Here is a 14726-nt window from a genome sequence, read left to right on the forward strand (position 1 = left end):
GGATGTGTGTTATATAGAGGGTATACAGAATGTGTGTTATATAGAGGGTATACAGAATTTGTGTTATGTAGAGGGTATACAGGATGTGTGTTATATAGAGGGTATACAGAATGTGTGTTATATAGAGGGTATACAGGATATGTTATATAGAGGGTATACAGAATTTGTGTTATATAGAGGGTATACAGAATGTGTGTTATATAGAGGGTATACAGGATGTGTGTTATATAGAGGGTATACAGAATGTGTGTTATATAGAGGGTATACAGGATGTGTGTTATATAGGGGGTATACAGGATGTGTGTGTTATATAGAGGGTATACAGAATGTGTGTTATATAGAGGGTATACAGGATGTGTGTTATATAGAGGGTATACAGAATGTGTGTTATATAGAGGGTATACAGGCTGTGTGTTATATATAGGGTATACAGGATGTGTTATATAGAGGGTATACAGGATGTGTGTGTTATATAGAGGGTATACAGAATGTGTGTTATATAGAGGGTATACAGGGTGTGTGTTATATAGAGGGTATACAGGATGTGTGTTATATAGAGGGTATACAGAATGTGTGTTATATAGAGGGTATACAGGATGTGTGTTATATAGAGGCTATACAGGATGTGTGTTATATAGAGGGTATACAGAATGTGTGTGTGTTATATAGAGGGTATACAGGATGTGTGTTATATAGAGGGTATACAGAATGTGTGTTATATAGAGGGCATACAGGGTGTGTGTTATATAGAGGGTATACAGAATGTGTGTTATATAGAGGGTATACAGAATGTGTGTTATATAGAGGGTATACAGGGTGTGTGTTATATAGAGGGTATACAGGATGTGTGTTATATAGAGGGTATACAGAATGTGTGTTATATAGAGGGTATACAGGATGTGTGTTATATAGAGGCTATACAGGATGTGTGTTATATAGAGGGTATACAGAATGTGTGTGTGTTATATAGAGGGTATACAGGATGTGTGTTATATAGAGGGTATACAGAATGTGTGTTATATAGAGGGCATACAGGGTGTGTGTTATATAGAGGGTATACAGAATGTGTGTTATATAGAGGGTATACAGGATGTGTGTTATATAGAGGGTATACAGAATGTGTGTGTTATATAGATGGTATACAGAATGTGTGTTATATAGAGGGTATACAGAATGTGTGTGTGGCAAAACTAGCCACTTCTGGTCTCTAGTTAACAAAGGTTGTCCGTAGGCTGAATGTATTACTGTATATCATGGTTGTGTATGTACTATATTATGTCCGTTCGCATGCTGGCAGCCGTACGCTAACAGCATGCAAGCCTTTCGTTTGACGAAACACGGCTATCCGGGCCGTTCGCCAAACGAATGCGGGCTCCCCAAGTAGACCACACACTCACAGTCGTGTGGCACTAATTAACCGATTGCAACAATGTTGTGATCGGTAATTGAAGGCTCTCCTAGGTGGCCGTCGTTCGGCTACCGATCATGCGGCGGTCGGCCATCTTGGATCCTTTGTTTCTGCAGCGGTGTTTGGTCGTCGAGAGCCTGGAACTGAAAACGGCTACTCAATGACTCGAACACCGCTGGACTTCCAGAGCGTTCGGGAGCCCCGCGTTCGCCACATTCTGTTCCCCATCGATGTTCGGTAGTTTTAAACCGAACTCGATGGATAAATGTATTTTGTGCGGCGTTCGGTTAGAATAGCTGGGATCTGAGCGGTATTCTCACTAAATGTGCCCGCAGACCCCAGCTATCTACCGAATGGTCATTCGTATAAAAGCGAGCAATATTGTATGAAATATGGATTTCTATGTGAATTGTCAGTTTTGCTGCACGAGGGGATTATCCACTTAATCGTCCATTTTAGTGGGAGGATCCCTCTCATGCAGCAATGCCTGTTGGGATAATCGTACTGCCTGATGGGAGAAATCCCCTGTAACATCTGTAAGGAAACCCCTTGCAAGGGGAACTGCATAAATATGGAAGTCTGTGAATAAAGCAAGTTAGTTGACTCCCAAACTGTGTTTCGTCCGGTTATTGGGAGGATTGGGAATATTGCCGTGCTTTCTAACTCTGACTGTGGATTACCTACAATACCAACGGAGATCGTGGACTATACTACTGCATTCCGTTACAATTGGTGGCAAGCGACGGGATCCGAACCTTACAGCCGAAAAGCAGTGTTCGTGTAAACTGAAACTACCGAACAAGGAAAGCAAGGGCAATTCGTATGGAGATTGATTATACCGTACTGAAACGACAGACTTTAAAGGAGCTACTGGAAGCCAGGGGTAAGATAGCCAGCAACAAATCCAAAGCTGTGCTGATCGCTGAACTGATGGAGGGAGACAGAGCCCGCAGCGCTACACCTCCACCAGCCATGGAAGAGACCTTATACCAGAGAGAGCTGAGAACCAGGATGGAGTTCCTGCCACAGCCAGTACCCATGGAAATAATGACCGTGCTGATGTCAGATGTGCATGATTATCTGATGGCAAACCGCACACCAGAGACACCGCCTAGGGCAGAGTCTGTTACTGCCTCCATATACGGACAGGTAAAACCCAAAGTCCCACATCACGCATTTAAAGTGTTTTGTGAAGAAAAGGACGAGATTGACGGGTATTTACAGGATTTCGAGAGGCTGTGTGATTTGCACGACTTGGAACCCGCGGTATGGGTACCCGTACTGGCAGGCAAATTATCGGGTAGGGCAGCCGAAGCCTACCGCGCTGTGCCCCGAGAGGACAGCAAAGATTACCCAAAAGTAAAGAGGGCGATCTTGGAGAGGTATGCCATTACCCCAGAGGCGTACGCAAGTTCAGGGGCTTGCGCAAACCTGAGAAAGATTCCCATGCAGAGTGGGCACACAAGCTGGACCAAGCATCACAAGGCTGGATACAAGCCAGCAACGCTACCACTATGGAAGATTTGCGGCAGTTGATGCTGCTGGAGCAATTCTTTAATGGCTTGTCCCCAGAAGCACAAGAATGGGTGAGAGATCGGAAACCACTCACCCTAACCGAAGCGGCTAGACTAGCGGATCAGCATTTTGATGCCAGGAGGCATCACGGACTTCAAAGTAAGTCTTTCCCTCGGATTACCGGGCCACCCAATAACTTTTCTCCTACCGGCCCCACAGTAACCCTGTCCAGGCCCACACCAAATAATCCACCACCCCCCTCTCGATACAATGGCCGGGCTAACATTCAATGTCACACCTGCAAACAGTGGGGACATATTTCTCGTGAGTGCACGCAAAACCGGAGCCGGCAAGCATGGAACCAGGTGCGACAAAACTTAACACCAAGGGCTGCTGCGCATCACTATCAAGTAGCCCCAACCACCCAGGAAATGCTGAGCGCCCAGACCGAGGAACCTCTAGGAGTACTCCACGAGGTAATGTCGGTCCGAGCCACCGACAACCGACAACATCATCGTCAGCTAGTGACCCTGGAGGGGAAGGAGGTACAAGGGCTCCGAGATTCGGGAGCCACTCTAACTTTGGTTGCACCACATTTGGTACCAGGCTCAACTCACACTGGCGGATCAGTGGCAGTACGGGTGGCAGGGGGAGCAGTATACCGGCTACCCACTGCCAAGGTACATTTGGATTGGGGTGTGGGAGAGGGAACTGTGGAAGTGGGGCTTATGCAAAAGTTACCCGCAGATGTTGTACTGGGGAATGACTTGGGCCAGATGACTTCTGCTTTTATACCCCAGGCTCCATACCAGGAGGCCCATCCCGTGACTACACGGCAGCAGGCTCGCACCACGGCTACACCGATACACTCTGAGGCTCAGGTAAGAGACCATGAACCCCACCCGACTCACATGTCCTGGGATACCCCGACTACCTTTGCGACAGAAGTAAAGACAGACCCCACCCTACAAGTATATAGGGACCGGGCACACACTGACCAGGCAGGGCTAGAGGGGGAGCGGTACACGTGGGAGAAAGGATTATTATACCGCGTCACGGCAAAGGAAGTGGGAGGGTCTGTCACCCTGACAAAGAAACAGTTAGTGGTACCACAGAAATATAGACAGGAGCTACTTAGGATCGCTCATGATATTCCCTTGTCAGGACACCTAGGGATGACCCGCACCAGATATCGCCTAACGCATGCTTTCTTCTGGCCCGGAATTTCTCAGGACGTGCGACAGTATTGCACCTCCTGCGACGTCTGCCAGCGAGTAGGCAAACGAAGGGACCGCCACAAAGCCAAGCTATGTCCCCTACCCATTATTACAGAGCCCTTCAGCCGGGTAGCTGTAGACATAGTGGGGCCCCTGCCAAAACCCAGTCCCTCTGGCAAAAAGTACATTCTAACCGTAGTGGACTACGCCACCAAGTACCCCGAGGCTGTGGCCCTCACTAACATTCATGCCGAAACCGTAGCTGAGGCCTTGATGAAAGTATTTTCCAGAGTAGGGTTCCCCCAAGAAATAATATCGGACCGGGGCACCCAATTCACTGCCGAGGTCACCCAACATATGTGGAAAGTATGTGGCTTTTTAGCCAATAGTCAATTCCGCATACCATCCCCAGTCTAATGGACTATGTGAGAGGTTCAACGGGACGCTGAAGCAGATGCTTCGTACGTTCGGGGAAACCCACAAAGACTGGGAGAGGTTCCTACCTCACCTACTCTTTGCGTACAGAGAGGTTCCCCAGGAGTCGACAGGATTCTCCCCGTTTGAACTACTGTTTGGGAGGAGGGTGCGGGGACCCTTGAACTTGATTAGGGAACACTGGGAGGGAGAGAGTACTACAGACGGAACCCCTATCGTATCCTACGTACTGGAGTTCAGAGACCGTCTGGAGGCGCTGACTCAGACTGTGCGCACCAACCTCCAGGCGGCCCAGCAACGCCAGCGGCGCTGGTACGATAGAGGAGCCAGAGACCGCAGCTTTCAGGTGGGGCAGAAGGTTTTAATTTTAAAACCCGTCCGCACAGACAAGCTGCAGGCCATCTGGCAAGGCCCATACCAGGTAGTAGAGCAGCGATGCGACACTACCTATGTGATTGGCCCCTGCTCAGGGGTAGGGAAGAGACGCATGCTCCACGTGAACATGCTCAAACCCTACCATGAGAGGATAGAGGATGTGACGGCGATCTGTGCCTCCGCCTCAGAAGATCAGGAGAATCTGCCCCTACCTGACTTGCTAGAACCGGAAGAGCCGATAGAGCCCTCCCGGGGGGATCAGCTGGGGGAGCGGCTAAGCCCTCACGAGCGTGCACAGCTGATTGTAGCTAAAGGGACTACCTTCTCCAATTTACCTGGGTACACTCCGCTAGCCACCCACCGAGTCGAAACCCCGGGACAGCTACCTATGCGACAGGCTCCATATAGGGTTCCGGAATCAGTCCGGACCCATATGAAGGCAGAATTAGATGAAATGTTACAGCTAGGGGTTATCGAACCATCAGATAGCCCCTGGGCATCACCGGTAGTCCTGGTACCTAAAAAGGACGGCACAACCCGGTTCTGCGTCGACTACCGGAGGCTAAACGACAAAACGGTGTCTGATGCCTACCCGATGCCTCGGATAGACGAGCTGCTAGATAAGATGGCACGGGGCCAGTATCTCACTACCATTGACTTGTGTAAGGGATACTGGCAAATTCCTCTAGCCGATGACGCCATCCCCAAGTCGGCGTTTGTCACTCCGTTTGGCCTGTACCAGTTCAAGGTCATGCCCTTCGGAATGAAAAACGCTCCGGCTACCTTTCAGCGGATGGTAGATCGGCTACTGGACGGCTTTCAGGAGTATGCCTGTGCCTACTTAGATGACATAGCCATATTTAGCCAGACCTGGGAAGACCACCTACGCCATATAGGGGCTATTTTAGACCGTATTGGGGAAGCAGGGTTAACCTTAAAGCCCAGTAAGTGCCACATAGGGATGGCCGAAGTGCAGTATCTGGGGCACCGAGTAGGGTGTGGGCAGCAGAGACCCGAGCCAGACAAAATTGAGGCCGTAGCCAAGTGGCCTACCCCAAGGACCAAAACCCAAGTGCTAGCTTTCCTAGGGACTGCAGGGTATTATAGAAAATTTGTTCCCGACTACAGCGCCCTGGCCAAACCCCTGACGGACCTGACCAAAAAGAACCTTCCCCGAATGGTTGTCTGGGCCCCAGAGTGTGAGCAGGCATTCCAACAACTCAAGACGGCTCTGACTCATGCTCCTGTATTAACTGCTCCTGATCCAACTAAAAGATTTCTTGTCCACACAGATGCTTCAATGTTTGGATTGGGGGCAGTGCTGAGCCAAGTGGGAGCCGATGGCGGAGAGCATCCCGTAGCCTACTTAAGCCGAAAGTTGTTGCCCCGTGAAGTGAGCTACGCCGCCATTGAGAAAGAATGCCTGGCCGTGGTGTGGGCCCTTAAAAAGTTACAGCCGTATTTGTATGGACAACCTTTTTCCTTACTCACAGATCACAACCCATTGGTGTGGCTCAACCGTGTGGCTGGGGACAATGCCAGGCTGCTGCGCTGGAGTTTGGCGCTGTTACGACACTCACCGCCTGGAGAGTGAAGCCGCCGTTTAGTCGATAATCCCCTTTCTCCAGAAATGCAATTCCAGTATAACCGATCATAAAACTCCCGAACGGAGCATACGAATGCGGTAACTCCCGATCAGCAATCCATCCGAAATCCTTCCACAGCTAGAAATAAACGAAAGCGCTGTCCCAATAGTCAATCCCTCCACAAACGAGACAAAGCTCCGTTTTGAAGGTCAAGCAGAATGTGTTTAATGGGGGCTACCTGCCCAGTATTTATGCAGGTCTCCACCAGGTAGACACTCCCCTAGGGGACCTGGTGGAAGACTGTAAAATATATTAAACAGTAGCCAATCACAGTGGCTATAACACAAGCCCTTCCCATTTTACCCATAATACATCTGTTCCTATCCTGGAGATAATTAGGGAGAAACCTAATTAACTCCGAGGATAGGAACCATCGCCATTTTAAAACCAAACACAAAAAATGCAATAAAATACATAAAATCAGAAGTACCGAATATATAGTGTTCGTGCAACGTATCCCCAGATAGCCTGGATCTGAGGGCATATTCCTACCGAATAGCGCTCAGGTCCGATGTACACAGTCCAATCGCCATGGAGTCAAAGTCTCTCATAAGTCCTTCGGTATACGAATGACTCCATGGGACGGCTATCTGGGTAAGTTCATACGGATGAAAGAAACTCCCGAACGGAACAGTGTTCGTATGCCTCCAAGGGAATAGAAGGGGAGACGGCCGTCTCCAGCGGTGTTCGGTAGATAAAGAGTCCGTTTTTAGATCCATGGGTTTTGCACCGAACACCGCTGATTCGCCTCGTGTCCAAAATGGCCGCCGCCTCGTGTTCGGCATACGAACGACGACCACCCGTACGAAATGGAATGGAGAGGTGTTTGCGGTTAACCACAACGTTCTAATTTGTGGTCAAGGTGTTAATGAGCCGCACACTCCTCTCCTGGGTGGCCGATGTTCGGTAGTTTCAATCGGTACTTTAGAAAACGTACGAACAACAGCGTACGGACAGGAAATCCACGAATCCAATGAAAACAGACGAACCAGCAATACAGGTCTATGCAGCAGGGTTCGTCACAGGCCCTAAAGCCCTTCGACTTCACCATCCACTACCGCCCAGGGAAACAAAATGGTAACGCCGACGGGTTGTCCAGACAAACTGAACTAGAAAAATGATCTGTGAGTACTCTCCCGGACATCCCCAAGCCGATCCGTTGGGATCAGACTGTGTATGCCGGCTTGGTTCTGGGGGAGCATTGTGGCAAAACTAGCCACTTCTGGTCTCTAGTTAACAAAGGTTGTCCGTAGGCTGAATGTATTACTGTATATCATGGTTGTGTATGTACTATATTATGTCCGTTCGCATGCTGGCAGCCGTACGCTAACAGCATGCAAGCCTTTCGTTTGACGAAACACGGCTATCCGGGCCGTTCGCCAAACGAATGCGGGCTCCCCAAGTAGACCACACACTCACAGTCGTGTGGCACTAATTAACCGATTGCAACAATGTTGCAATCGGTAATTGAAGGCTCTCCTAGGTGGCCGTCGTTCGGCTACCGACCATGCGGCGGTCGGCCATCTTGGATCCTTTGTTTCTGCAGCGGTGTTCGGTCGTCGAGAGCCTGGAACTGAAAACGGCTACTCAATGACTTGAACACCGCTGGACTTCCAGAGCGTTCGGGAGCCCCGCGTTCGCCACATTCTGTTCCCCATCGATGTTCGGTAGTTTTAAACCGAACTCGATGGATAAATGTATTTTGTGCGGCGTTCGGTTAGAATAGCTGGGATCTGAGCGGTATTCTCACTAAATGTGCCCGCAGACCCCAGCTATCTACCGAATGGTCATTCGTATAAAAGCGAGCAATATTGTATGAAATATGGATTTCTATGTGAATTGTCAGTTTTGCTGCACGGGGGGATAATCCACTTAATCGTCCATTTTAGTGGGAGGATCCCTCTCGTGCAGCAATGCCTGTTGGGATAATCGTACTGCCTGATGGGAGAAATCCCCTGTAACATCTGTAAGGAAACCCCTTGCAAGGGGAACTGCATAAATATGGAAGTCTGTGAATAAACCGAGTTAGTTGACTCCCAAACTGTGTTTCGTCCGGTTATTGGGAGGATTGGGAATATTGCCGTGCTTTCTAACTCTGACTGTGGATTACCTACAATACCAACGGAGATCGTGGACTATACTACTGCATTCCGTTACAGTGTGTTATATAGAGGGTATACAGAATGTGTGTTATATAGAGGGTATACAGGATGTGTTATATAGAGGGTATACAGAATGTGTGTTATATAGAGGGTATACAGAATGTGTGTTATATAGAGGGTATACAGGATGTGTGTTATATAGAGGGTATACAGGATGTGTTATATAGAGGGTATACAGAATGTGTGTTATATAGAGGGTATACAGAATGTGTGTTATATAGAGGGTATACAGGATGTGTGTTATATAGAGGGTATACAGGATGTGTTATATAGAGGGTATACAGAATGTGTGTTATATAGAGGGTATACAGAATGTGTGTGTTATATAGAGGGTATACAGGATGTGTTATATAGAGGGTATACAGAATGTGTGTTATATAGAGGGTATACAGAATGTGTGTGTTATATAGAGGGTATACAGAATGTGTGTTATATAGAGGGTATACAGGCTGTGTGTTATATATAGGGTATACAGGATGTGTGTTATATAGAGGGTATACAGGATGTGTTATATAGAGGGTATACAGAATGTGTGTTATATAGAGGGTATACAGAATGTGTGTGTTATATAGAGGGTATACAGGATGTGTTATATAGAGGGTATACAGGATGTGTTATATAGAGGGTATACAGAATGTGTGTTATATAGAGGGTATACAGAATGTGTGTGTTATATAGAGGGTATACAGAATGTGTGTTATATAGAGGGTATACAGGATGTGTGTTATATAGAGGGTATACAGGATGTGTGTTATATAGAGGGTATACAGAATGTGTGTTATATAGAGGGTATACAGAATGTGTGTTATATAGAGGGTATACAGAATGTGTGTTATATAGAGGGTATACAGAACGTGTGTTATATAGAGGGTATACAGAATGGGTGTTATATAGAGGGTATACAGAATGGGTGTTATATAGAGGGTATACAGAACGTGTGTTATATAGAGGGTATACATATGCTACACCTCCAAAACAGGTATCCCCTGTGGCGGAACCCACCTCGCCACTGGACATTGGAGGGGCCTGGCTGCCTGCCTCTTACCTGCTGACTATGGCCCCCGGAAAATTGGTACACTTAAAGATTTATATTTGGGCATATTGTACTGTATATTGCTGCTACTGGCCCTTTTAACAGCATCTATGGACACATTGGGACTTTTGGGACTACTGTCCCTTTAAGACTGTGAAGCATGTTCTAGTGTGCTGCCTGTAATATTGTATATGTATTCATGTGTTAAGTTTAGCCTGGGTGATATGTATGCAGCATTCATCTGATTGTTCGGTAGAATCACTCCATTCATTATATTGAGTGAAACTACCGAACAACCAGACCACCCAGGAATAAGTGTGCCTCCAATTACAGTTTGCAACAATGTTGCAAATGGGTAATTGGCAATCCATGTAATGTATTCTTTGTCCTCTGGGTGGCCGCCATTCGGGAAACAAACACGTGGCGGCGGCCATCTTAAACTACCGAACAGCGGTGTTTTGCCGTCGAGTGTCTGGAACTAAAATCGGACACTTGACTAGGCAAACACCGCTGAGACCTCCATACTTCCACAAATTCGTATGGAAACTACCGAATGACCCGCCGTTCGGTAGAAAGAACCCCATAAACAAGGGAATTCATTCAAACCCTCTCCAGGCTCTATAACACAGGCAATTCGCCTGTTTTCATTCCCTTGTTTGTGACCGACCGCAGGGCCAAAATGCATGGAACTGTTTTCGGATACTTTACCCATGCGGTCGGTCAAATCTTTGGAACCCCATATCTCATGAACCATTCATCCGAATTACTTGAATTTTGGATATGTTGTCCCCCTGAATAAGGGCTATCCAGCGATGCTGGATTTAAAGGTGTACCCCCTGTTTTTGGGGTACATCCAGGAATTGGGGAAAAGTGTGTACTGTATAATTGGGTTAAGTGGTAATCTAAGGGGAGGAAATGTGTGGGAGGTACATCCATGTGATTGGTCAATATCATCCTCCCCCTGGGAGTGTCCTGTATGTACCTGTTTGTGAATAAAAGCCAGGCTGGATGAGCCAGTCCTGAGTTCCTGTTTTAACCTCAAAGTGATGTGTCGTCTCATTATTGGGGGAAGGATTTATTGCATGCTGTTCCAGTTGACTGCTAGGAGTACAAGCCTATTCGTATGGTTCCTATTCAATGGTCTACAGCATTCATACGCTTGGGAGAATTTAAAGGTTTCTTGGATTCGGTGATTATGGTGTCTGCCAGAGTGCTTGGAGTCCTCAGGAAGCACTAGGAGCATCCTTTAATGGAGGTACTCAGTCGGGGTGCCAGGTGATCCGTTACATCCCCTGATAGCCCTTATTCAGGGGGACAACATATTCAAGAATCAGGTCATTCGGATGAATGGTTCGGGAGATATGAGGAGATATGAGGTTCCAAAGATTTGACCGACCGCATGGGTAAAGTATCCGAAAACAGTTCCATGCATTTTGGCCCTGCGGTCGGTCACAAACAAGTGAATGAAACAGACGAATTACTTGGGTTATAGAGACTAAGGGGGATTCGCATGAATCCCCTAGTTCGTATGTTTCTTTCTACCGAACGGCGGGTCATTCGGTAGTTTATATACGAATTTCTGGGAGTATGGAGGTCTCAGCGGTGTTTGCCTAGTCAAGTGTCCGATTTCAGTTCCAGACACTCGACGGCAAAACACCGCTGTTCGGTAGTTTAAGATGGCCGCCGCCACGTGTTTGTTTCCCGAATGGCGGCCACCCAGAGGACAAAGAAGACATTACACTGATTGCCAATTACCCGTTTGCAACATTGTTGCAAACTGTAATTGGAGGCACACTTATTCCTGGGTGGTCTGGTTGTTCGGTAGTTTCACTCAATATAATGAATGGAGTGATTCTACCGAACAATCAGATGAATGCTGCATACATATCACCCAGGTTAAACTAGAGTTCCTGTTTAACCCTGAAGCTGAAGTGTTGTCTCTTTCTTGGGGGAAGGGGACTGTATGCCGATTGCCAGGAGTGTAAGCTGTTTGTATTGCTTTTCCTGTTCGGCTGCTTCCAGGGTTCGTGTGTCTGCTGTTCGAGAGTTGGTGAATTCGTGCAGTTTGGGAGTTCGGGAAATTGGTGCTTATGGTAGCTGCTGGTCTATGGAAAAGGGGATTATCGCCTAAACGGGTTTTATTCCCTTTTATGCTGAAACGGTCCGTTACAATTGGTGGCAAGCGGCGGGATCGTTCCTACAACCAGAGGGACAGCTACAGACAACACCATTCCTGGATTACAAAGTGAGGGCAACGCCAGTACCCGTACAGCGCCCCTATCTACAAGGAACCAACTGCAGCAGAGCAAGCATGGCACCCAGCTACACTCAGGAGGAGTTTGACAGAGAGGTTGCCATGCGGCTGGCGTACTTTGGACCCAACCCAGAGGAGAAATACGTACAGTTCGTAAGGAGCCAGGCAGACGAGTACCTGCGATTCATGGCAGATCCAGCCAAGGGTATCGGTCGCCCTATCCGGCGGCAGAGTGCGTTTCGGGGACTCAAAGGTGTGTCCCAGGGAGCAGAAGGTGCAGTCCTTCCTCCCCAGCGGCAGTGTGTACCCCAGGGAGCTGATGGTGTCGTCCGTCCTCCCCAGCGGCAGTGTGTAACCCAGGGAGCAGAAGGTTCCGTCCTTCCTCCCCAGCGGCAGTGTGTACCCCAGGGAGTAGAAGGTGCCGTCCTTCCTCCCCAGCGGCAGTGTGTACCCCAGGGAGCTGATGGTGTCGTCCGTCCTCCCCAGCGGCAGTGTGTGTCCCAGGGAGCAGAAGGTGCAGTCCTTCCTCCCCAGCGGCAGTGTGTACCACAGGGAGCTGATGGTGTTGTCCATCCTCCCCAGCGGCAGTGTGTAACCCAGGGAGCAGAAGGTGCCGTCCTTCCTCCCCAACGGCAGTGTGTAACCCAGGGAGCTGATGGTGTCGTCCGTCCTCCCCAGCGGCAGTGTGTGTCCCAGGGAGCAGAAGGTGCAGTCCTTCCTCCCCAGCGGCAGTGTGTACCCCAGGGAGCTGATGGTGTCGTCCATCCTCCCCAGCGGCAGTGTGTAACCCAGGGAGCAGAAGGTGCCGTCCTTCCTCCCCAGCGGCAGTGTGTACCCCAGGGAGCTGATGGTGTCGTCCATCCTCCCCAGCGGCAGTGTGTAACCTAGGGAGCCGAAGTTGCCGTCCTTCCTCCCCAGCGGCAGTGTGTACCCCAGGGAGCTGATGGTGCAGTCCTTCCTCCCCAGCGGCAGTGTGTACCCCAGGGAGCTGATGGTGTCGTCCATCCTCCCCAGCGGCAGTGTGTAACCCAGGGAGCAGAAGGTGCCGTCCTTCCTCCCCAGCGGCAGTGTGTCCTGCAGGGAGCAGAGACAGTCAGTCTCGCACCCCAGCAGCAGGACAAGAGAATGAAAGGGAAGACAGCTGGTCTCCCTTTCCACCAGCAGAGAGAGTGGCAGGGAGAGGAGCCTGCTAACCCCCCTCCCCAGCGGCAGCCTAACCCACCAAGGGGAGATGTTAAGCCCCACATCTGTGCAGATGGGACCGTAGTCTCGGCACTTACAGCACCAGGGGTAGGGATGGTCGGTCCTGTCCCCCAGCCACAGAGCGATATATCCAAAGGGGAGACAGTCGGTCTCCAGCAACCAGGCTCCAACCAGACTACTCCCGTGGTAGTGCTGGCAACAGGACAGAGTACCGCTGGTCTCTGCCCCCTCAGCATCCCACCAAGGCAGCCTACCAGTCCCCCACACAGCCGTGGTGCAGCACCTGAACCTGGACAAGATTCTCCCTCACCCAGGTGTAGTAACTGTTTATTGTGGGTGGGCTGCTCTGCGGTTTCTGTTTTGTGGGTGGGTTGCTGGACTAACCAGGGCACTGACCGGCAGGAGGTCAGGTACCCTGTTAGTTTAATTGGTAAAGGGGAGAATTGTGGCGAAACCAACTTCGCCACTGTGAACTGGAGAAGCCTGGTTGCCCGCCTGCTGCCTTTGGACTATGGACCAGACTTTATGGGAATGTGATACCCCAGATAGCTATACCATGGAGCCTATTCATATAATGAAAGACTATGGGAAAGACTTTAGCTCCATGGCAATTGTACTGTGTGAATAGGATCTGCGCGCTATTCGGTAGTTTTGTGCGCTCAGATCCCAGCTATCTGGGGATATGTGAAATGTCTGTGTGTTATGGATAAAAAGTAACTTTCTGTATTTTAAAGTGGTTTTTATGTCTTTCTGTAACCATGTGGTTAATGGAGTCTGTCTCTGTGCTGGGAGGTAATTGGATTACTTCTCCAGCACAGAGAAGGAAGCTGGAAAGCTAGGGGTTTTAAAAGATACTTTACTAACTTTTGAACCCCTGGTCTGATCCATGCCATTTTTTTAATATGTTGTTCCCCTGAATGGATTGATTGAAAGGAGAAAGCGCAAGTAACATTTTCTTTTCTTTGGTTTTTACTATATATTGGGGCTGATGTGTGTTGTAGTCCTTGCTGCTTAAGCGCAGGACTTCTCTTTTTGTATTTGTATTTACTTTGTATCACACAGCCTGGTTACAATGCTGCTACCCATCCCATGTGTTCCCTATTAAGGGTTAATAAGTAAAGGGGTGTATATAAAAAATACCCCTTTCTGTCTCATTAGAGATATCTTTGCCAGAAGCTCAAGGAAGCAGGCTGAAGGGTCAGTGTTAGGACCCGCTTAGGGGGGGTCTGCCTTGACGTTGGCAGGCGGGCATTCCCTCCAATGGCCATTGGAGCAACTAAATGACCTCCATTTGTCTAAATATACATAGGGATTAAGGAGAAAGCGCAAGTAACATTTTCTTTTCTTTGGTTTTTACTATATATTGGGGCTGATGTGTGTTGTAGTCCTTGCTGCTTAAGCGCAGGACTTCTCTTTTTGTATTTGTATTTACTTTGTATCACACAGCCTGGTTACAATGCTGCTACCCATCCCATGTG

The 14726-nt window shown here is 48.7% G+C and overlaps 1 protein-coding gene across 2 annotated transcripts in view; it reads left to right on the forward strand.

The window, feature by feature from the left end:
- Window positions 1–14726, forward strand: part of LOC134603654 (thialysine N-epsilon-acetyltransferase-like) — a 190054-nt gene that overhangs the window by 141278 nt on the left and 34050 nt on the right. The window lies entirely within an intron of this gene.

The sequence above is a fragment of the Pelobates fuscus genome, chromosome 3, assembly GCF_036172605.1.
Source record: "Pelobates fuscus isolate aPelFus1 chromosome 3, aPelFus1.pri, whole genome shotgun sequence".
NCBI classification, from domain to species: domain Eukaryota; kingdom Metazoa; phylum Chordata; class Amphibia; order Anura; family Pelobatidae; genus Pelobates; species Pelobates fuscus.